Source organism: Hyperolius riggenbachi, chromosome 6, assembly GCF_040937935.1.
Source record: "Hyperolius riggenbachi isolate aHypRig1 chromosome 6, aHypRig1.pri, whole genome shotgun sequence".
In the NCBI taxonomy this organism is placed as follows: Eukaryota; Metazoa; Chordata; class Amphibia; order Anura; family Hyperoliidae; genus Hyperolius; species Hyperolius riggenbachi.
The window spans coordinates 108,662,506-108,687,129 of NC_090651.1; the positions used below are offsets into that span (position 1 = coordinate 108,662,506).

At 44.5% G+C, this 24,624-nt stretch overlaps 1 long non-coding RNA gene across 1 annotated transcript in view; it reads left to right on the forward strand.

Annotated features, from left to right (window-relative positions):
* The first annotated feature begins 5,973 nt into the window (after nt 1–5,973).
* LOC137522519 (uncharacterized) overlaps nt 5,974–24,624 on the forward strand; it is a 100,830-nt gene continuing 82,179 nt past the window's right edge. Inside the window, exon 1 of the long non-coding RNA XR_011022315.1 lies at nt 5,974–6,043. This is a non-coding gene — a long non-coding RNA (uncharacterized lncRNA). The remainder of the gene's footprint in view (nt 6,044–24,624) is intronic.

The window sequence follows — 24,624 nt, forward strand, 5'->3', positions numbered from 1 at the left end:
TATTCTTTTGCATGTTTGTCACACTTAAATGTTTCTGCTCATTAAAAAGTGTTAACTATTAGTCAAAGATAACCTAATTGAACACAAATTGCAGTTTTATTTTAGTGAGAAAAAAAAACTCCAAATCTACATGGCCCTGTGTGAAAAAGTGATTGCCCCCCCTTGTTAAAAAATAACTTAAAGGTGGTTTATTACACCTGAGTTCAATTTCTTTAGTCACCCCCAGGCCTGATTACTGCCACACCTGTTTCAATCAAGAAATCACAGAGAAGTAGACCAAAAGCACCTCAAAAGCTAGACATCATGCCAAGATCCAAAGAAATTCAGGAACAAATGAGAACAAAAGTACTGTAATTTGAAATTTATCAGTCTGGTAAAGGTTATAAAGCCATTTCTAAAGCTTTGGGACTCCAGCAAACCACAGTGAGAGCCATTATCTACAAATGGCAAACACATGGAACAGTGATGAACCTTCCCAGGAGTGGCTGGCCGACCAAAATTACCCCAAGAGCGCAGAGAAAACTCATCCGAGAGGCCACAAAAGACCCCAGGACAACATCTAAAGAACTGCAGGCCTCACTTGCCTCAATTAAGGTCATTGTTCATGACTCCACCATAAGAAAGAGACTGGGCAAAAACGGTCTGCATGGCAGATATCCAAGGCGCAAACCACTTTTAAGTAAAAAGAACATTAAGGCTCGTCTCAATTTTGCTAAAAAAACATCTCAATGATTGCCAAGACTTTTGGGAAAATACCTTGTGGACCGACGAGACAAAAGTTGAACTTTTTGGAAAGTGCGTGTCCCGTTCCATCTGGCGTAGAAGTAACACAGCATTTCAGCAGAAGAACATCATACCAACAGTAAAATATGGTGGTGGTAGTGTGATGGTCTGGGGTTGTTTTGCTGCTTCAGGACCTGGAAGGCATGCTGTGATAGATGGAACCATGAATTCTACTGTCTGCCAAAAAATCCTGAAGGAGAACGTCCGGCCATCTGTTCGTCAACTCAAGCTGAAGCGATCTTGGGTGCTGCAGCAGGACAATGACCCAAAACAAACCAGCAAAATCACCTCTGAATGGCTGAAGAAAAACAAAATGAGGACTTTGGAGAGGCCTAGTCAAAGTCCTGACCAGGATCCTATTGAGATGTTGTGGTATGATCTTAAAAAGGCGGTTCATGCTAGAAAACCCTCAAATAAAGCTGAATTACAACAATTCTGCAAAGATGAGTGGGCCAAAATTCCTGCAGAGCGCTGTAAAAGACTTGTTGCAAGTTATCGCATCAATGCTTGATTACAGTTATTGCTGCTAAGGGTGGCCCAACCAGTTATTAGGTTCAGGGGGCAATTTCTTTTTCACACAGGGCCATGTAGGTTTTAAGGTTTTTTTCTCACTAAATAATAAAAAACATCATTTAAAACTGCATTTTGTGTTCAATTATGTTATCTTTGACTAATAGTTAACGTTTTTTGATGAGCAGAAACATTTAAGAGTGACAAACATGCAAAAGAATAAGAAATCAGGAAGGGGCAAATAGTTTTTCACACCACTGTATGTATATATATATATATATATATATATATATATATATATATATATACACATACATATACTGTACATTATATTGTGGCATTATCTTAGACTTTCAGTGCCTATGCATCTATATTTAAAATGTATGATAAATGTATTATAATATCTAACCATCTACTAGTCTGTTTTCAGAATTTCAGTTCTTGAATAAAACAACTATATTACATATATCATTACTTTGTCATGTGGGGACATTAAAAACCTGTCTAGTGGTATCTGAAGAACCTCTTCTGTCAATAAATATAATTTTGTGCAAAAAAAAAAATCATATATAAAAATACAAAGAATGAATAACATTTCCAGTTCTAACTGCATCTTCTTAACATTTAAATTACATGTTTTTTTCGAAGTGGAAATCTTTGCTGTATGTTGCATGAGAAAAATGAGAGATTGTCAATCATTTTCATTGTAGCAATAAAAATGAACAACAGAGACATATGAATTTTGTACTAACCTTTCCGGAGAAGATGGTTGTTCTGTTCATTCCATGAAGAAATGTTCTATAAAACACTTTATACTTCAATGTGATATCTTACGTTTTCCCCTAGGGTGATGATTTTAAAGGAATAACAGCATATTTTTTTGTGAGTATGCAAATAAATGGTTTTGAAAGGGTATTGCAACATTTTTGCACACCCAATCAAATGTTTTACTGGAATTTAGAGTGCTATATACAATTGAAAATAAAAGCAAAGGTTGCTCAGTCCATATATAACTAGTAGAGAAGAACAAATGAATCATGTGATTTTTAGATTAGACCCAGACTGGGAATGCAGCATTGTTAAAGTAAACCTGGGAGATCTGAATGTAAAAAAGTACCGTATATACTCGCATATAAGCCGGCCCGCGTATAAGCTGACCCCCCAACCTTTACCTCCGAAACCAGGAAAAAATGATTGACCCGCAAATAAGCCCAGGGTGTGATATAGATCTGTGACTAGGGTGATAGCTGTGGGTCCAGGGCTGTAGGCTGTGGGTTTAGGGCTGTGGGGTGATGGCTGAGGGTTCAGGGATGTTGGCTGATGACTGAGGGTCCCCCCATATAAAGCTCTGGGGTGATGGCTGTGGGTCCAGGGATGTGGGCTGTGGTTCCAGGTATGTGGGCTGTGGGTCCAGGGATGTGGGCTGTCGGTCCAGGGATTTGGGCTGTGGGTCCAGGGATTTAGGCTGTGGGTCCTGGGATGTGGACTGTGGGTCCTGGGATGTGGGCTGTGGGTCCAGGGATGTGGGTTGTGGGTCCAGGGATGTGGGCTGTTTGTGGGGCCAGGGATGTGGGCTGTGGGTCCTGGGATGTGGGCTGTGGGTCCAGGGATGTGGGCTGTGGGTCCAGGGATGTGGGCTGTGGGTTCAGGGATTTAGGTTGTTGGTCCAGGGATTTAGGCTGTGGGTCCAGGGATGTTGGCTGTGGGTCCAGGCCAGGGATGTAGGCTGTGGGTCCAGGCATGTGGGTCCAGGGATGTAGGCTGTGGGTCCAGGGATGTGAAGGATGTGCTGCCCACATTGCAATTTTCTGGTGACTGCTGCCCACATTGCCATTTCCTGGTAACTGCTGCCCACATTACGATATTCTGGTGTCTGCTGCCCACATTACGATTTTCTAGTGCCTGCTGCCCACATTACGATTTTCTAGTGCCTGCTGCCCACATTACGATTTTCTGGTGACTGCTGCCCACATTGCGATTTTCTGGTGCCTGCTGCCCACATTACGATTTTCTGGTGACTGCTGCCCACATTGTGATTTTCTGGTGTCTGCTGCCCACAATAGGATTTTCTGGTGACTGCTGCCCACATTGCGATTTTCTAGTGCCTGCTGCCCACATTATGATTTTCTGGTGACTGCTGCCCACATTAGAATTTTCTGGTGACTGCTGCCTACATTGCGATTCTCTGGTGACTGCTGCCCACAATGCGATTTTCTGGTGACTGCTGCCCACATTACGATTTTCTGGTGACTGCTGCCCACATTGCGATTTTCTGGTGCCTGCTGCCCACATTACGATTTTCTGGTGACTGCTGCCCACATTGTGATCTTCTGGTGTCTGCTGCCCACAATAGGATTTTCTGGTGACTGCTGCCCACATTGCGATTTTCTAGTGCCTGCTGCCCACATTATGATTTTCTGGTGCCTGCTGCCCACATTAGAATTTTCTGGTGACTGCTGCCTACATTGCGATTTTCTGGTGACTGCTGCCCACAATGCGATTTTCTGGTGACTGCTGCCCACATTGCGATTTTCTGGTGACTGCTGCCCACATTGCTATTTTCTGGTCACTGCTGCCCACATTGCGATTTTCTGGTGTCTGCTGCCCACATTTGCGATTTTCTGGTGACTGCTGCCCACATTAGGATTTTCTGGTGACTGCTGCCCACATTGCGATTTTCTGGTGACTGCTGCCCACATTACGATTTTCTGGTCACTGCTGCCCACATTGCGATTTTCTGGTGACTGCTGCCCACATTGCGATTTTCTGGTGACTGCTGCCCACACTAGGATTTTCTGGTGACTGCTGCCCACATTGCGATTTTCTGGTGAACACTGCCAACATTACGATTGTCTGGTGAATGCTGTCCACGTTACGATTTTCTGTTGAACGCTGCCCACATTACGATTTTCTGGTGAACTCTGCCCACATTACAATTTTCTGGCCCACATTACGATATTCTGGTGAACGCTGCCCACATTACGATTGTCTGGTGAATGCTGTCCACGTTACAATTTTCTGGTGACTGCTGCTCACGTTACGATTTTGTGGTGACTGCTGCCCACATTACGATTTTCTGGTGAACTCTGCCCACATTACAATTTTCTGGCCCACATTACGATCTTCTGGTGAACACTGCCCACGTTACGATTGTCTGGTGAATGCTGTCCACGTTACAATTTTCTGGTGACTGCTGCCCACATTACGATTTTCTGGTGAACTCTGCCCACATTATGATTTTCTGGCCCACATTACGATTTTCTGGTGAACTCTGCCCACATTACGATTTTCTGGCCCACATTATGATTTTCTGGTGAAATGCTGCCCACTTTACAATTAATTTACAGTGAAACGCTGCCCCATTACGATTATTTGGCACCTATGGGGGGGGGGCATCCAAATATTCGCAGGGGGGCCCAGTGATTTCTAGTTACGCCCCTGCTCCTCCTTCTCTTCGTTCCAGCTCTAGAACCCTCAAAGTTCCACGGAGCTCACCCACAATACACAGGGGTTGATGGCTCATATCTGTGTGAGCTGCCACTCAGCCTCAGCGGAAAAAGCCAAGTCTGCTCGACTCCGCGGTAGTGTGCAGGCATGAGCCATCTGTGACTGCACAGTGCAGGTATGCTCTGCCATCAAGCTCTTGTTGGGTTAGCGGGGGTCTCAGTGCTGGAGCAGGGTTTTTTATTGAATCACTTGAACTGTGCTTTATAAATACTCTATTTGGACTTTACTTTAAAAGACGATATTTCTTTCCATAAATACATCCAGGAAAGGACTTAGGCTCCCTGCACACTGCAAATCCGTTTTGCGATTCCGATTCCGTTTCTGATTCCTATTTGCAATTCCGATATTCCCTGAATGCAATCAACAGAATAACGGAGGAAAAAACACAGCATGCAGTAACGATTAAAAATCAGAATCGGATGTAAAAACCGATTAAAAATCGGAATCACATTCAGTGTGCAGGGAGCCTTAGATTGAGTAGATACCCTAATATCAGATTATTTTCTGTTTGTTAGTTTGTTTCTGTTTGTTTGTACATTCATTGACCAAAGCTGGCAGATTATGACATAGAGAACATGTGTTAGGTAGCAAACTCCTAAACAACGGATACCAAATTAAATACTCACAGGATGGTAGATTAAAATCGCTTGTCAGCGGGAAAGCCACCCGCTACACCCCTCTGCGGCAACAGATCTGACGAAGGCGCAGAGCGCCGAAATGCGTAATGACGTCACACACACTCCGTTTGTAGGCCCCGCCCACCGCCTCGCAAGACGAGCCTCCTGGTTTCACCGGACACTGCGCTGCTGGCCACAGCGCGTGCAACGTTGCCGCAGAGGGGTGTAGCAGGTGGCTTTCCCGCTGACAAGCGATTTTAATCTACCATCCTGTGAGTATTTAATTTGTTATGCGCAATAAAGTTTCCACCTTGGTAACGCACTTAGAGCGCTCCTTCTTTTCTTAGATGTACTTGCACTTTCCCCAACATTGGAGCAGCACAATGTGTGATTTGCCTATGTGGACAAGTCTTATATTGGAATTTGATTGGCTGGTAACCTGGAGTTGAAGCGCAAGGGTCTTTTTTGTTCCTAAACAACGGAGACACCCACTGAATAAAATTTTTAAAAATCTTAAAAAATCCAATAAAATGCAGTTAGTGGTTGTTTATCTTTCAGGAATGACCCAGGCTGGTTCGAACACAAAGCTTTATTGAGTAGAAGACAAAGGACCATATTCACTAACTGTGAGTAAAGTTACTAAGCACAACTATTAGTCCGAGTGTTATGTTTCTAAGCCAGAAAAAAAAATATTATTACATTGGAAAAAAACCTCAATACCAACGTTAGGCAAATGGGCTAAAGTAATTAATAAACTCCTACCATTGTACAAAACCACTTATATGAGCAGAAGATGTCCCAAGAAATACAACAAGGAATGGGGGATTTGGGAGGACAGAATAATGGACCCTACAAACTCAGAATTTCTCCCTGTTTTGGATTAATCTGGGAAGGGTTTCTTTTCTTCAATATATACTGACTAGAGAGTGTGTGTGTGTGTGGGGAGAGAGGAGGTGGGACCGTCCAGACTAGGATTTTCTTCTCTTTTTTTTTTTTCTCTTCTGTTTCTATTTTTCCTACTTGGGGATGTACAACATGGTTCTGTACCGCTGAATACTATTATCTGTATTCATGGTTGTCCGCACATTGAGCAAAATGGTGAGTGGGGGGCACCTGTTACTACCTAAACTGGGGGTCCCTGTCACAACCTAAACTCGGGGGCTCTGTAACAACCTGAGCTGATCTGGGGGTCCCTGTCACTACCTAAACTGGGGGTCCCTGTCGCTACCTGAACTGGGGGTCCCTATCACTACCTAAACTGGGGGTCCCTTTCACTACCTGAACTGGAGGTCCCTGTCACTACCTGAACTAGTGGTCCTTATCATTACCTGAACTGGGGGTCCCTGTCACTACCTAAACTGGGGGTCCCTGTCACTACTTGAACTGAGGGACACCTGTCACTACCTAAACTAGGGGGCACCTGTCAGTACCTAAACTCGGGGGCTCCTGTCACTACCTAAACTGGCGGTCCCTGTCATTACCTGAACTGGGGACCTCTGTCACTACCTGAACTGGGGGTCCCTGTCACTACGTGAACTGGGGGTCGCTGTCACTATCTAAACTGGGGGTCCTTGTCACTACCTGAACAGGGGGTCCCTGTCACTTTCTGAACTGGGGGTCCCTGTCACTGCCTGAACTGGGGGTCCATGTCACTACCTAAACTGGGGGGCACCTGTGTCGGAGGCACTAATCTAATTCTTACTATAGTCCTAGTCTAATGTTCCACCATTGCTAAATTCATGTAAATTTGGCTCCACTTGTGACCACAACCCTATCCTGGTCCATGGCCACACCCACCCCTCCCCCTTTTTTTGCCTCCCCATTTTCTGGGGATGCCCATGTTTCTATGAATGATTAAATAATCATATTAAGTATAACACACTAATGTATGAGATGCTGTATTTATGTTACATTCCTCTTGTAAACCAAATTCATTTAATTGTACCTATATTATACTCAGGGCCGGCGCTACCATATAGGCAAAAGGGGCAATTGCCCCATGGCCCCTGAGCACTGCATGGCTCCCCAGGTCTCTGCTTGACTTGAGCCCTCTGAGATTCCTGCACTGTTTTGTCATGAATAGCAAGTCACCTATCCCGGCACGCTGCTTTATTCATGCTCCCTTTCCTCATCCCCACTGTCTGCCTTTTCTCCACGACCAGTTATTATGCAATGACAAGCACAGAGTCATGGATAATAGGTAGCGGGGATGAAGACAAGGAGCATGATTGGAGCAGTGCACCGGGAAAAGTAAGTTGCTATTCTGACAAAAACAGTGCAGGGACCCTGAAGAACACAGTAAATTTGAAGGTGGCGAACTGGAGGGCAGCAGCAGCTGGCTTAGGAGCCCTGGGGATGAATGTGCTGGGGGAGGGGGCCCCCAGGTTAATTTTGCCCCAGGGCCCCATTGTGACTTGAACCGGCCCTGATTATACTCCTCTGTACTGTATGTTTTTGTTAAACTGTAATCGTTCTTTAAAAAATAAATAAATAAAATTTCAACTGTTAAAAAAAACCTGTGAGTAAAGTTTACTTGTACATAGAGAACACAACAATTGTACTGTTACTTACACTGAATAGATAGCACATGTTGGGCAATTAGCACAGCCCACATTACATAGATATGGTAACTTTACCAATAGTTAGTGAATATGGCCCAATGTGTTTCATGTCAACTTCATCAGATTTGTATGTGAAAAATATGGTGTGGGAGGTTTCCATACTAGCATCTCAAGATTTTATTTTCCTTTGTATTCATCCCAGAATGATATTTGCTTTGTCTACAGCTGCTTAGCATTGTATATGATTACTTAACTTGTCATCCACCAGTATTCCCAAGTCCTTCTCCAATTCTGATGTTCCCAGCAGTGCTGCTCATCAGGATTCCAGATATCTGTGTATCCCGGATATCCGAACTTTTTTACGCTATCCGATTCGGATTCAGATTCCAGATTTTTTTAAAAATCCGGCTAGCTACCTGCATATATTTGGCCGCATAACCCAGATATCCACTGATATTGTGGGTATCCAGATTCGAAATACTGTAAGGAGATGACACATGACACGACACATGACATGTGGCAAGTGCCACGTGACACTTGGCAAGTGCCAAGTGCCACGTGACACGTGCCAAGTGCCATGTGACACATGCCAAGTGCCACGTGAGACGGGCCAAGTGCCACGTGACATGTGCCAAGTGCCAATTGCAACGTGCCACGTCAGGCATGCTCCTGGCACACAATACACCTGTTGCTGCTGCATTGCCCTGCACCTGCTGCCTGTGCAGCTCCCACCACCAGGCCAGGGTGCCACAGGCCACTGATACCACCTATATTTAACCCAAAACACAACTGCAGCATAATTTTTTGGAGGTGTCTTGGCTGAAAACTGTCATGTCCCAGTTGTGCGGTTGGACTTTGGACACAATGTGGGCTGCACGACCGCTGTCTGGAACCTAGGCCTATTGTTAATTGAAAGCCATTTTTTTTTGGGGGGGGGGGGATTTTAAGTCCCCACATCATCAATTAGTGTTCGCCTTTACAAAATAGTGATGCTACATGCCTCATATACCCTGAAAAGTTTTTAAAGCAATTTAAAGACCACTTCCGGTTTTTCTATCTGGTTATCCAAATTTGTCACTATCTGTCTTAGTGTTGATAGGTCTGCATAATTTTGTTTCATTTGCAAAGATGGTTACATTACTCCATATTCTATCTACTAAGTCATTAATAAATACTTTCCCATTTTGAGAATGGTCTGTTTACCACCACTCTTTACCTTCTCATATGTGGCATATACTTCCTATGTGGGCATTTTTAAAATAAATCAGGTATCAATTCTCAAAAATAATGATCTGTCAAGCTTTTAATAGCCAACAGTGGACTGAAAGTTCCCTGTAGCTCTGACAGTACTACTTTTTTTTTTTTAAGTCAACATTATTCCCCTAAAGAGAGTTCATACACAAAGGCTGAAGCAAAGAAAGCAGGAGGGATATCTTCAGCAAACAGCCAAATTAAACCAATGAGGTTCAAAAAAATGACAAGAAATATCTGATCAACCATGTCTTCTTTCTTCCTTTGATACTTTTTTTCCCTTTCTTTTAATAAATCAGCTGCACAGTTGGTGAGAATTTGAACACAACAAAATTATCACTTCAAACCTTTAAAAAAATAGGAAATTTTCACATCATGTTGCATAAAGCATCCAGCTCAGTCACAAAATTATAAAAGCTTATTCGCAGAAATGATGAATATTACTAGACTTGCAGCCAAAAGTAATATTTTGCCAAGCGTAGACAATGAAAAATGAGGCCTAACATTTGTATTTCGTAAGCTGACAACACATTTTTTCTTGCACTTGATGCTGCTTGTAGGGATGAGCAAGTGAGAATATAAAGTTTGATCTCTCTGCAAAATGGGCCTTCATTGCTTACCGAAGTTTCCCAAAAGAAAAAAAATCAGTGTTTCGTTAAGCGGTCACTTTTTTGCTGCCGGAGCACGGGCAAAACCTGGGGCGGAAGTGTGTCAACATTTCAAAAGGTACAGAAAGGGTCACCGAGAGCCCAATATAGTGTAGCAAGTACTGGAATAGGGAATTCTGAAAGTAAGTAAAAAATATACTCACAAACTGGGGTTTCCTCCCAGGTAACCACTGTAAATGCAGGTGGGGAGATTAGACCAGGGATGGTCGTAGTTAGCCAACTTCGCTACGCTGGAACTACATGTAGTTTTACGCAATTACGCTTCGCCAAACTACGGTTTCGAAATCAAATATTCGCTTTGTAGGCATTTCATAGACTACGCGTTAAAATACGCAATTACGCATAGTGCGAAGCGTAGTGTATGCAGATGCTTATGTCTGTATGCAGAAAATTTTACGCATTAATTCCTCTTTAATTGCTTATGCTGGGAACCCTTCTATGCGTACAGTCCCCTTTCCAATGCGTATATTTGTAAGCATACAATTACGCAGAAAATTAGACGCGAGTAACGCATTCGTAGTTCACTACGCAATACAAATGTTGCGTAAGCTACGCGTAGCGGTACTACACGTAAGTTCGTAAGCGTAGTTTTGAAACTGCACCTACGAACTATGATGTGTACATGCGAACTCTGATGCGTAAATTCGCACTGGCGTAGTTTCTGCTCATCATTGGATTAGACTCATCTCCACTCAGGATTAAGAAGTCGCTCTCTGTAGATCAAGGAAAGAAGGGGGTATGTTATCCCTCCCCCTGGGATGGAGTCAATTGAGATATAAAAAAAACAGAGACGCCAAAAGGATACAAATATATACTAAAATTCTTAAAATTGCTATGGAGGCAGTGGTGGACTTACCTCACAAAGTAGACATGAGAACTGTCAATTTCAAAACAGATGTACATTTATTCACATACTCCAAAACAAAGCTACAATGCATTTTGCAGGTTTAACCTTACCTCATCAGGTAATAAACGAGGAGTATATGGCAGTACAAGGTCAGGATTTTGCTCAGCGCCACTGATAATACACAAATAATTTGCTCCCAGGATGCACAGCAATTGTCAGCAGCCCATGAGAAGAGATCTCACCACAGGTAGATAAGGGTGGCGGCGGGAGTGGTTTTTCACTCCATCTTGCTTTGTCTGTGTGATCACACAGACAGCAGCTATAGAGACAGGGAGAGAAGTGTATGCTTCAGGAAGAGATAGCTTGCAGTAAGATCTGTTTTACTATTTATAGGGTGTCTTGTGTGCAGAACTGTTTTTTGTGGGATTTATTGCGTACTGAAGTGCTTAAGTTGACCGCAGAATTGTGTGTAGGCTACTTACACAAGCTAACAAACTTGTTAGCTATCTGTAAGCTGTATTGCCAGCTACTGAGAGAACTGTCAGCTATAGTATTCATTCAGTGCAGATTTACATAGGTTAAAACTTTGCATTCAGCAAAGTACTTGCAGTCCTCTAGAGTCCAGCTGGGTTGTTGCTACCTGTGCTCCATCTAGTACTGAGAGAAGAACTGTCAGCTAAAATTGGAACAAGGGACAAAGAGAGCCCAATATGGGGAAATATATACTGTAAAGGATAATAGGACCGTAATATAAGAAGAAAAATACTTACCAAACAGGGTTACCTCCATGGTAACCACTGTAAAGGTAAGTGGGGAGATTAGAGAGGTTTAAGAAGTCGCTTCCTGTAGTGTAGAAAATGGAAAACCAGTTTAAAAAGGAGAAAGTGGTGGGCTTACCTCAACCATTAAAAAAAACTCCAAAATGTAGTTAGGACCCAGGGGTGAGTTGTGGTGGAATCTGTAATCCTTCAGATAATGCCACCAATAAAAATAGTATAGAGGTACCTTACCCCATTACCACAAAGCTTTAAAACCAATAAAAACACCCACACGTGAAAACTTATTATTTTTTTTTTAATTAACAATAATAATAATGTAACTTTAATCAATGATCCTAGACCAATACATTTAGTAAACTTGATCAAAGGATCCCTTCCCGCTCCTAACACATTTCCACCACTGCCCTACCACAGAAATTTTTCAGCAATTGCAAGCCCTAATTTGGGCAACAGTATCATCTAGATGGCCACCAAGATCCTCTTGGTTCTGTACATTGAACTAAGGCATTTGGTTTGAAAGAACAGATAGTTTGAACATGAATGATGGCTCATTAAAACTAGTGCAGGGGATAACCTTGGACAAGGGTGCTTTGTAAACTGGCAGGGATTTTTTTCCCACTCCTGTTTAGAGATGGCCCGAACAGTTCGGCAGCGAACGGTTGCCGGAGAACTTCCGATCGCAGAGAACCGCAACTTTTCCGGAAGTTCGGTTCGCCCCCATAGTTCACCATTAGGGTCAACTTTGACCCTCTACATCCCAGTCAGCAGGCACATTGTAGCCAATCAGGCTACACTCCCTCCTGGAGCCCCACCCTCCTTATAAAAGGCAGATGCACCGCCGGCCATTATACTCACTCGTGTGCCTGCAGTAAATAGAGAAGGGACAGCTGCTGCAGACTCTCTCATAGGGAAAGATTAGTTAGGCTCTTGTAGGCTTGTCAGCTTGCTCCTTGCTGATTCTTATTGCTAAAATAGCACCCCACAACAGCTCTTTTGAGAGCTAATCTTGTTCTTGTGATCTATTTTTTTTGCTGTGTGTCCCACTGATACTTGTGTTGCATAGACAGCCTTGATAATCCATACTGTGTGTGTGCCACTGCCAGGCCCAGCACATTCAGTGACTACCTGTGTGTGTGACAGGTACACATTGTAATACCCATTACCTACATAAGCTAAGTGCACATAGGGCTTGATTCACAAAGCGGTGCTAACTGTTAGCACGCCTGTTAAAACCCCCTTAGCACGTCTAAACGAGCTTTTCGTGCGCAAAACTTTATGCGTGCGAAACTTTATGCTATACTTTAAGTGCCCATTAAAGCCTATGGGACTTAGCGCGCATAGGACTTTGCGCACGCAAAACGCGATCTGATTGAGAAATCCGGTGCTAACCTACTTAGCACCCTGGTTAGCACATCTAAAGACTTTAGACATGCTAAGTAGGTTAGCACCGCTTTGTCAATCAAGCCCCTAGTGTCACTGTGCCTGTCCGCTACCTGTCTGTGTATGACAGGCGCACATTGTAATAACCAGTACTGCATATACCTACCTACCTGTTGTTCACAGTGCACCCACCTACCTATGTGAACGCACGCAGTGTCACTGTGCCTGTCCGCTACCTGTCAGTGTGTGTGTGACAGGTGCACATTGTAATACCCATTACTGCATATACCTACCTACCTGTTGTTCACAGTGCGCCCGCCTATCTACGTGAGCGCACGCAGTGTCACTGTGCCTGTCCGCTACCTGTCTGTGTTTGTGTGACAGGTACACATTGTAATACCTATCACTGCATATACCTACCTACCTGTTGTTCACAGTGCACCCACCTACCTTGGTGAGCGCACAGTGTCACTGTGCCTGTCCGGTACCTGTCTGTGTGTGACAGGTGCACATTATAATACCCATGCACGCAGTGTGATATACCACTCCGTGCATACCTGTTAACTGCACCTGTGTGACTGCACATTGTATTAGTCAAGCCATTGCATACCTTTCACTTCATCCCCCCCAATATGGACAAAACAAAAGGCAGAGGCAGGCCACCTGGCAGGTCTGTTCGAGGTCACGCTGTCGTGATTTCGTGCGGCCCTCAACCAAAGTACAGTGTTCAGAAGAAGGCACGTGCCCCCAATATTGTCAGGACGTAGTTGACTATTTAACACAGAATACCTCATCTTTCTCAGCTTCCGCACGGAAGCGTGACATATCTTCCTCCTCCTGCTTTGATTCCGGCACCCCACTTAACACTCAGTCAGCCACCACCACCAAAGTGCCATCACCCCAAGGGCTCAGCGGTGTGGAAATTTTTTTTTGTGTCTGCCTCAGATGAGAGCAATGCTATCTGTACTCTCTGCCACCGAAAATTGGGCCATGGAAAGGCCAAGACCCACGTAGGGACAACTACCTTACAAAGGCACATGATTACAAAGTAAATTGTAAAAAATGTGATACAGCGCTCACCACTCCTAAACCTCTAAAAAAGTCCAGACTGCTGCTAGCTGTCTAAAGGGTACACAAAGATCTCCTTTAACCAAATGTAGATGTTCACAGCAGCACTTCTAGCAGCGTGATTCCTCAGTATATATACTTCCAGATCCTATAAAAGCAAGCAGACATGGGTGCTCATAGCGGGTAAACCTGTAGCACAAGTACACCCTGTGTATAAACCACACTTAGTGCCAGGACCTCCACCGCATGCAGGACGTAGTGATGGGCGAACACCTGGATGTTCGGGCCGAACAGGCCGAACATGGGCCAGATGTTCGGCATGTTCGGCCCGAACCCCGAACTCAATGGAAGTCAATGGGACCCCCGAACATGCCCATTTTGGGGGCCCTATGGGGTCGCAGGCATAAGGGGGGAGCATGCCCCGATCGCGGGGGGGGGGGGTCAGAAATTCCCCCCACCCCCTCCGCTAGCGTTCCTTTGCATACGAGGGTACGCGTCACGCATGTACATGCCTTTTGTTTTTTGTTGCAGCCGCCAGTTCAGCCATAAAAATTAGGCAGGCATGTGCATGCCCAAGAAAAATTAGTATAGTGGCCGTTGCTAGCAGCGGCCTTAAAAATTCTGGAATCCGCCTAGAGTCCTGGACCCTGGTGGTGGTGGCGGGGGAGAAGGCAGTCAAACGGCCTGCAGGCAGGGATGCTGTCTGTGGGGACTGACTTAGTCTTCGGTCGTGCAATAGCCCTCAGGGATCGATGCCTAGTTCATTTTGATAAAGGTCAGGTACTGAACACTGTCATGACTTAGACAACTTCTCTTCTCAGTGACAATGCCTCCAGCTGCACTGTGGTGAGTTCACTCAACCCAAAGGTAGTTATATATGCAGTGAGGTGAGTTCACTGAACACAAAAGGTAGCTATATGCAGTGAGGTGAATTCACTGAACACAAAAGGTAGCTATATGCAGTCAGCTGAGTTCACTCAACCCAAAGGTAGTTATGTATGCAGTGAGGTGAGTTCACTGAACACAGAAGGTAGCTATGTGCAGTGAGGTGAGTTCACTCAACCCAAAGGTAGTTATATATGCAGTGAGGTGAGTTCACTGAACACAGAAGGTAGCTATGTGCAGTGAGGTGAGTTCACTCAACCCAAAGGTAGTTATATATGCAGTGAGCTGAGTTCACTGAACACAGAAGGTAGCTATATGCAGTGAGGTGAGTTCACTCAACCCAAAGGTAGTTATATATGCAGTGAGGTGAGTTCACTGAACACAAAAGGTAGCTATATGCAGTTAGCTGCGTTCACTCAACCCAATGGTACTTATATATGCAGTGAGGTGAGTTCACTCTACAGAAAAGGTAGATATGCAGTGAGGTGAGTTCACTCAACTTAAAAGGTAGTTATATGCAGTGACGCAAGTTCACTCAACACAAAAGGTAGTTATGTGCAGCGAGGTGGGTTCACTCAACACAAAGGTAGGTGTATGCAGTGATGAGGTGGGTTAACTAAACACAACAGGTACTAGTAGTAGGTAAATTCAGTACTGGGTAGGTAGTACAATGTGCAGCTCCCTGTCACACACACAGGTGTCACTGAATGTGCTGCTGAATGCTGGTGGGCTGCTGGCAGTGGTACACACACATTATGAATTAGCAATGCTGTCTAAGCAACACAAGTGTGTCACACACACAGGTAGTAGCCACTGAATGTGCTGCTGCTGCTGGCAGTGCCAGTGGGACACACAGTATGAATTAGCAATGCTGTCTGAACAACACAAGTGTATCACACACACAGGTAGTAGTCACTGAATGTGCTGCTGCTGCTGGCAGTGGGACACACAGTATGAATTAGCAATGCTGTCTAAGCAACACAAGTGTATCACACACACAGGTAGTAGTCACTGAATGTGCTGCTGCTGCTGCTGGCAGTGGGACACACATTATGAATTAGCAATGCTGTCTAAGCAACACAGGTGTATCACACACACAGGTAGTAGTCACTGAATGTGCTGCTGCTGCTGGCAGTGGGACACACAGTATGAATTAGCAATGCTGTCTAAGCAACACAAGTGTATCACACACACAGGTAGTAGTCACTGAATGTGCTGCTGCTGCTGCCAGTGGGACACACAGAATGAATTAGCAATGCTGTCTAAACAACACAAGTGTATCACACACACAGGTAGTAGTCACTGTCTAAACACCACAAGTGTCAGTTTCAAACACAGAAAAAAAATTGATCACAGCAGGATGAGCTCTGAAAAGAGCTTTTCTGGGGCGCTATTATAGCAATAAGATTCAGCTAAGCAAGCTAAGAAGGCAAGAGCCTGACTAATCTGTCCCTAGGAGAACACGTCTGCAGCAGCTGTCCCTATTCTATCTCTAGCAGGCACACGAGTGAGACTAATGGCCGCCGGAGCCTGCCTTATATAAGGGGGGGTGGGGCTCCAGGGCTTAGCATAGCCTGATTGGCTACAATGCGCCTACTGACTGTGATGCAGAGGGTCAAAGTTGACCCTCATAGAGCATTATGGGGCAAATCAAACTTCCGGGAAAGTTCGCCTTCGCCGGCGAAGTCGAACCACCCGATGTTCGCCTGGAACCGTTCGCCGGCGAACCGTTCGGCCCACCTCTAGTCAGTACCCACACACAGCATCTCTGCCTGCAGGCCGTGTGACTGCCTGCCCCAAGACTAAGTCACTCCCCACACGGCATCTCTGCTTGCAGGCTGCTTGACTGCCTTCTCCTCCACCACCAACTGTGTCCAGGACTCCAGGTGGATTCCTGAATTTTAAGGCCGCTGCTAGCAGCGTTCGCTATACTAATTTTTCTGGTGCGTGTACATGCCTGCTTAATTTATCTGGCTGCACTGCAGCTGGCAGCTGCAACAACAAGACTAAAGGCATCTGCATGTGCCAAGTCCTATTCATGATCATTACCTTGCCGCAGTGAAGGGGCTTGCGTAGCACAATGAAGCAATGACCGATGGCTATATGAGTGTCTCAGGGGGGACACACATTGCTTCATTGTGGACAGACCAAATTTGATCAGCTGGACAGTCACTGTTGTTCTATCATTGAGCTATCACAGCCCGGTGACCATATGGGCTTTAAAACCGCCACGGCCTGCACTCTCGCCATGGTGCGCAGCAGTCCAGCACGGCCGTCACTACACAGCTGTTTGCGGTGCGTTACACAGTGAGTTTGGTCTGTCAGTGTGAAGCAGAACTCTAATTACACTACCTGATTGATGTATACACATTCAAGATGTTTTAAAGCACTTAGGGCCTGCAATTTAGCATTCAATGTGATTTCTGCCCTTAAAATGCTGCTTTGCATCAAATCCAGATTTTTCCCTGGGACTTTTGGCGTCTATCCCACTCCGCCATGCCTCCACCAGGTGTTAGACCACTTGAAACATCTTTTCCATCACTTTTCTGGCCAGCATAAGTGTTTCTAGTTTTTAAAGTTCACCTCCCCATTGAAGTCTATTGAACCAAACTTTTGTAAGAGGTTTGCAAACCCGGTTCGCGAACTGTAAATCGGAGGTTCGAGCCATCTCTATTCCTGTCTCCAGAGCACCTACTATTTATACAAATCACGTGTGTTGATATTGGTCAGGGCTTCTGGACTCCCTGGGAAACACCAGCCTGTATGAGATACAACGGTTTAAAAGTGCCTACAAGGGGTGTATCTATACTAACCATTTTTATTGTGTTTTTAAATATGTACTTTGACTTTTAATTGTAAAAGTTTCACCAACTGACCCAGGGGAAAATTCTCGACTGTTGATGGAACATAGGATTGCTAAGATGCTAAAAAAAAGTTGCTGCAATAACACCTGGGCTGCATTAAAAAACATGTTTTCTCACAAAAATTCTAATTTTGATTTTCAAAAAAATTATAATGTCTTTCAAAACAAAAATGATGTTACATTTTACCAGAAGGTGCTTGGACATATATAGCAAATTTTGTGAAAATATTATGTTTGAGGGATTTTTAGTTAACTGGACATACATCAATGCAAATACTTGAAAATTATGAAACTTGGTGTTAAGTCAGAAATCAGTAGGGAAAGTCAATATACATGCAAAGATAAAAAATCATGCAATTCCAATAATTTCTATTCAGCACACAAAGCAGTTACATTGCTGTGAGTATAGATAATATAGATACAATATATAGGAGTGGGACCATGAGCCAGTTTTTAGTATGCACACTATGGAGTGATATCCCGGTGTCTTAAAATTGGGAAAAATTCAATAATGTAAGTATATAGCATTATTTAAAGCAGTAGAATTAGCCATACTATGCCAGGGAAAAAAACACGTATATAAGTAGATAAATACTTGATCTACTTACATAACACATGTATTGTACTGTCCACATTTTGATTTCAGTAAATGTTATATACTAAATGAAGAGAATTCTGTTCCTGGTGGGAACCATGTCTTTTGCCCACAGTTTAGGCTAACTCGTGATGTCATTTTTGTCCTTCAATTTTTTTCTTTTCTCCTCCAATCGCTGAGTCACCTCAGCCTTGCTTGTAAACACAAGTGAGCAGGGTATCAGTTGTCAGATGAAGCAGCAAGGCAAGGAAATAAAGGGAAGAGGAGGAATATATTATAGATATTATAGATAAAAAGAACCCCCAGCATGCAACTTTTTGGCACTGACTACTAAAGGGCCAGTGTTCCTTAAGTACAGTGGCTTGCAAAAGTATTCAGCCCCCTTGAAGTTTTCCACATTTTGTCACATTACTGCCACAAACATGAATACATTTTATTGGAATTCCACGTGAAAGCCCAAAACAAAGTGGTGTACACGTGAGAAGTGGATCGAAAATCATACATGGTTCCAAACATTTTTTACAAATAAATAACTGCAAAGTGGGGTGTGCGTAATTATTCAGCCCCCCCACCCCCCCAGTCAATACTTTGTAGAACCACCTTTTGCTGCAATTACAGCTGCCAGTCTTTTAGGGTATGTCTCTACTAGTGTTGGGCGAACACCTGGATGTTCGGGTTCGAGAACGTTCGCCGAACATGGCCGCGATGTTCGGCATGTTCAGGCCGAACCCCGAACTCCCCGAACATCCCGCTTTTGGGGGCCCTATGGGGTTGCAGGCATAAGGGGGGAGCATGCCCCGATCGCGGGGGGGGGGGGTCGGAAATTCCCCCCACCCCCTCCGCTAGCGCTCCCCCCTCTGCCCACTTCCCCATACAAAAGTTTAAGGAAAGTAAAATAGTACCGGTGGTGAAGTGAGTGAGGAGGAGGAGTCTGGAGAGTGATGCGTTGAGGGAGGCCGGGCAGCGGGCGGTTCAGCGGTAGTACCCTTGTGGTACTTCCGCCCTTTCTCTGACCTCACGTCCTCTGCATACGAGGGTACGCGTCACGCGTACCCTCGTATGCGGCATCACGCAGAGGACGTGAGGTCAGAGAAAGGGCGGAAGTACCACAAGGGTACTACCGCTGAACCGCCCGCTGCCCGGCCTCCATCAACGTGTCACTCTCCGGACTCCTCCTCCTCACTCACTTCACAGTGCCACTGCCAGCCACTACCACCGGTACTATTTTACTTTCCTTAAACTTTTGTATGGGGAAGCGGGCAGAGGGGGGAGCGCTAGCGGAGGGGGTGGGGGGAATTTCTGACCCCCCCGCAATCTGGGCATGCTCCCCCCTTATGCCTGCGACCCCATAGGGGGGCCGTATTCGGCCGAACAGGGGCTCTGTTCAGCCAGGCATTGAGCCGTTCGGGCGAACCCGAACAGTTTGGCCGAACACCACCAGGTGTTCGGCCGAACTCGAACATCACCCGAACAGGGTGATGTTCTGCAGAACCAGAACAGTGGCGAACACTGTTCGCCCAACACTAGTCTCTACCAGCTTTGCACATCTAGAGACTGAAATCCTTGCCCATTCTTCTTTGCAAAACAGCTCCAGCTCAGTCAGATTAGATGGACAGCGTTTGTGAACAGCAGTTTTCAGATCTTGCCACACATTCTTGATTGGATTTAGATCTGGACTTTGGCTGGGCCATTCTAACACATGGATATGTTTTGTTTTAAACCATTCCATTGTTGCCCTGGCTTTATGTTTAGGGTCGTTGTCCTGCTGGAAGGTGAACTTCCACCCCAGTCTCAAGTCTTTTGCAGATTCCAAGAGGTTTTCTTCCAAGAATGCACTGTATTTGGCTTCACCCATCTTCCCATCATCTCTAACCAGCTTCCCTGTCACTGCTGAAGAGAAGCACCGCCAAAGCATGATGCTGCCACCACCATATTTGACAGTGGGGATGGTGTGTTCAGAGTGATGTACAGTGTTAGTTTTCCGCCACACATAGCGTTTTACATTTTGACCAAAAAGTTCCATTTTGGTCTCATCTGACCAGAGCTGTGTCCCCCACATGGCTTGTGGCAAACTGCAAACGGGACTTCTTATGCTTTTCTGTTAACAATGGCTTTCTTCTTGCCACTCTTCCATAAAGGCCAACTTTGTGCAGTGCACGACTAATAGTTGTCCTATGGACAGATTCCCCCACCTGAGCTGTAAATCTCTGCAGCTCATCCAAAGTCACCATGGGCCTCTTGATTGCATTTCTGATCAGCGCTCTCCTTGTTTGGCCTGTGAGTTTAGGTGGACGGCCTTGTGTTGGTAGGTTTACAGTTGTGCCATACTCCTTCCATTTCTGAATGATCGCTTGAACAGTGCTCCATTGGATGTTCAAGGCTTTGGAAATCTTTTGTAGCCTAAGCCTGCTTTAAATTTCTCAGTAACTTTATCCCTGACCTCTCTGGTGTGTTCTTTGGACTTCATGGAGTTGTTGCTCCCAATATTCTCTTAGACAACCTCTGAGGCCGTCACAGAGCAGCTGTATTTGTACTGACATTAGATTACACACAGGTGCACTCTATTTAGTCATTAGCACTCATCAGGCAATGTCTATGGGCTACTGACTGCACTCAGACCAAAAGGGGCTGAATAATTACGCACACCCCACTTTGCAGTTATTTATTTGTAAAAAAAATGTTTGGAATCATATACGATTTTCATTCCACTTCTCATGTGTACAGCATTTTGTATTGGTCTTTCATGTGAAATTCCAATAAAATTGATTCATGTTGGTGGCAGTAATGTGACAAAATGTGGAAAACTTCAAGGGGGGCGAATACTTTTGCAAGCCACTGTATGTGATAACTCCAAATCATAACAGCAGAAAAAAAAAATGAAAGTTTTGAATGCAGGATTAGCATCTTTATCACTTAATACACTCAGACCAGTACTGCTTTAACAGGGCTTGGTGATCAGGCCGCGGGATACTGAAATTAAAAAAGTACCGTAGTAAATATTGCCCCACCTTGACCTTTCCCTAATTGTTTCACTTCTCCTCTACCTAAAAATAACCCTAACCTTACCAGTAGACATGTTTCAATAGCACTACCCTTTATACTTAAATCCCTGTCAATTGCCATTTAACAAAACTGTTAACTTTCACGTAAGCCTAAACCTAATCTGAACCCTTTAAATTATCCTCAACACTATTTTATCTCTTGAGCTATTGTTAAATTTAACCTAATAATGTCAGCAAACCCTAACAGCAAAAACAACTGAACCCTACTTGTAACCTAAGATCTCATTCACATGGATGGATGAACTGCATGGGTAGCACACAGTTCAGCAGCCAGGGATGAAATTCTGCTCCTTTGTTGTACATGCAGCTGAATGGGGCCATCCACACATACAGTCACAATCTGTGTTTTTAGGTCAGTGAAAAAATGTTACATGATATATCTGGGTGTTACCTGCTGCACTCTCAAAAGTTACTGCTGCTCATGCAATATACCACAATCCCATGTGCACAAAAATTGCACATGCAACAGCAGTGGCTGAAAACTGCCTATCAGCCTTGTAGGCGAAAAGGATCCAACACAAACCTCCTATGATCCAAATCTACCACAAGCCTCCTAGTCCATGTAGCTGGGCATCTATAGTGAATGGACAACCAACCTTCCTCATAACATTTTTTTTCAAAAGTAGCATATTTTACTCATTCGTTTTATTGTTTTGATGAAAATGTATCAGCCTGCTATGGTTGCTGGCACCAAATAGTACCCCATGCCAAAAAAAACGACTCTGAAATTACCTCATCCACTTTAGTGTGCTAACAAATATTAAATGATTTGCAGTTGGTTGTTATGGGTTACTGAACATAATTACTCTTAGCACCATTTTATTAAAACATATCAATGTTCACTGATTTAGTCTTTTCAATGAACGCTTCAAGCCGGTTTCTTCTGTCACTTTTGATTACACTGCATAAAACATTAATCAAAGCAGTAGATTATTTATACCAATAGTACCTCTGCCCTACAAATAATAAAAAAAGTGATAAACCACAGTCTAGGTTTTTGTAATGTGAGCTGTATTAGAACAGTTAATCACAAGGAGTGATTTTGAAAATCCACAGCACTGTGCTGGAAATGTTAGACTCTGTTTGAATGTTAAACAGGATCCAGGAGCCACAGTGATATCCGCTAAAGTGAGACGTGAATATCAATTGTGGTTATAATTGCAAACAGCCCAAACATATTGTCATAGTGCACATCTTGTGGAAACATACTCGTCTTGTGTGTCCTGAGTCTTTTTGCTTTTTATTTTCCAACAAATAAACTCTTCTTGATGCTGAAAATATTATTCACATAATTATTTGTTCTTTGACCTTAATAGATTTATTGTTTTACACACAGCCCAAGGGAACCACATTTTATTTTAAAACTAGAAACATAACATATATATATTATGGTTATATTAGAAATATATACATATATATTATGGTTGGTTAGGTTTTCTCAAATGTATAGTACTTAATGTGCACCTGAGCTCAGAAACATCATTGCAAACAGAAGTTATTTCTAAGCTCCTGAGGAGTTGCCTTAGCAACAAAACGTTGGGCGGAGTTGCGGCGTGACGGCAGCGCGAATGTCTGGTCGGACGCGACTAGCGGTATTCGCGTAGGAGCAGTTTTATTTCTTCCAGTCAGCAGTATTAGCCAGTGCTGGTCGTAATGGAAAAAGCTACGCTTACGGATCATTACGCGTAATTTTACGCTATTACGCATTACGAAATTACGCTTACGGCATAGACATTCAATTTCGGTACATGTCTGTAATTACGCATTGCCCTTACGCAATTACGCGTAAGAATACCGTCCATGGATTGGGGGGTCTCGGAAGGGGAGGGGCAGCCAAGCTTTCCCCTCCCCCTCTGAGCCCTTGTCCAATCCAAGGACAAGGGGCTCTTCTCCACCTCCGATGGGCGGTGGAGGTGGAGGCCGCGATTTCCTGGGGGGGGGGGGGGTTCATGGTGGCATCTGGGAGTCCCCTTTAAAAAGGGGTCCCCCAGATGCCCACCCCCCCTCCTTCAAATCAGAAGGAACCCCATTGGTCTGCTAAGGACCAATGGGGCTCCTTGAAACCCAAATACAAAGATGCTTTCGAGAGCTCTGAGCTATATAGCTCAGAGCTCTGTCGGGTGAAGGGACGCTAAGTCCCCGCCGGCTCCGCTGCCCTCCCCGCCTCTCCCACATGTCACCTATATACATGCTGGCACCCATGGGTGCCAGCATGTATATGGGTGACAGGTGTGGGCGGAGTGGACGGCAGGAGCCGGCGGGGACTTAGCGTGTATGCGGCGGCCGGCGGGTGAGCGGCGAGTGACGTCGGGTGCGGTGGTGTTACAAAGTAACAAAGTTGTTACATTGTAATAACTTTGTTACATTGTAACTGATTAGTATATTTCCGAGGATATTGCGTGGGAACTGGCTTTTAAAGGGACAGGTAAGTATTAATGGTTTATTAAGAATATTAAAGGACTTTTTTCATGGTTATGTTTTTTGTTCAATTAAAATACTTTTTCTATGTGTTTGTGTGTTTATTTACTTTTAACTCTTAAAGGAAATGGGTAAGGGGTACAAGTACCTCTATACTCATTTCTCCTGGGAGGGGGGGTGGGCATCTGGGGGACCCCTTTTTAAAGGGGACTCCCAGATGCCACCATGAACCCCCCCCCCCCCCCCCCAGGAAATCGCGGCCTCCACCTTCACCGCCCATCGGAGGTGGAGAAGAGCCCCTTGTCCTTGGATTGGACAAGGGCTCGGAGGGGGAGGGGAAAGCTTGGCTGCCCCTCCCCTTCCGAGACCCCCCAATCCATGGACCATGCAGGCTGGTATAGTCAGGGTGCGGAGCCCCACGCGGCCGGTGCTCCGCATTCTGGCTATCCCAGTCTGCATGGGGGACAAGGGGTTAAAGAGGTCTGGGAGGGGGGACCCCACGTCGGTTTTTTTTTATATTTCCCACACTCAGAACGAAGTAAGTAAAACTCTTCCCACTTGGGGGAATCTATGAAAATAAAACACTATTGTTACCTGTGCAAAAAAAACTGACATTTTCCGCATTTAAAAGACATTTTTGCCCTTGAAACTTAAAAATCGATTTTCTCAAAAACTATAAGGTCTTTTTAAAAAAAAAATTTTCCTCTTATTCCCACTGATCCCCTTAATATACCCTGTGAATTTGGTGTTCCTAAATTTTAAGCAGGCTTTGCTATTAACCGTTAAAGTTGGCGGGTTTTTAAATGTATATATTTTTCCTTTGAAACTTT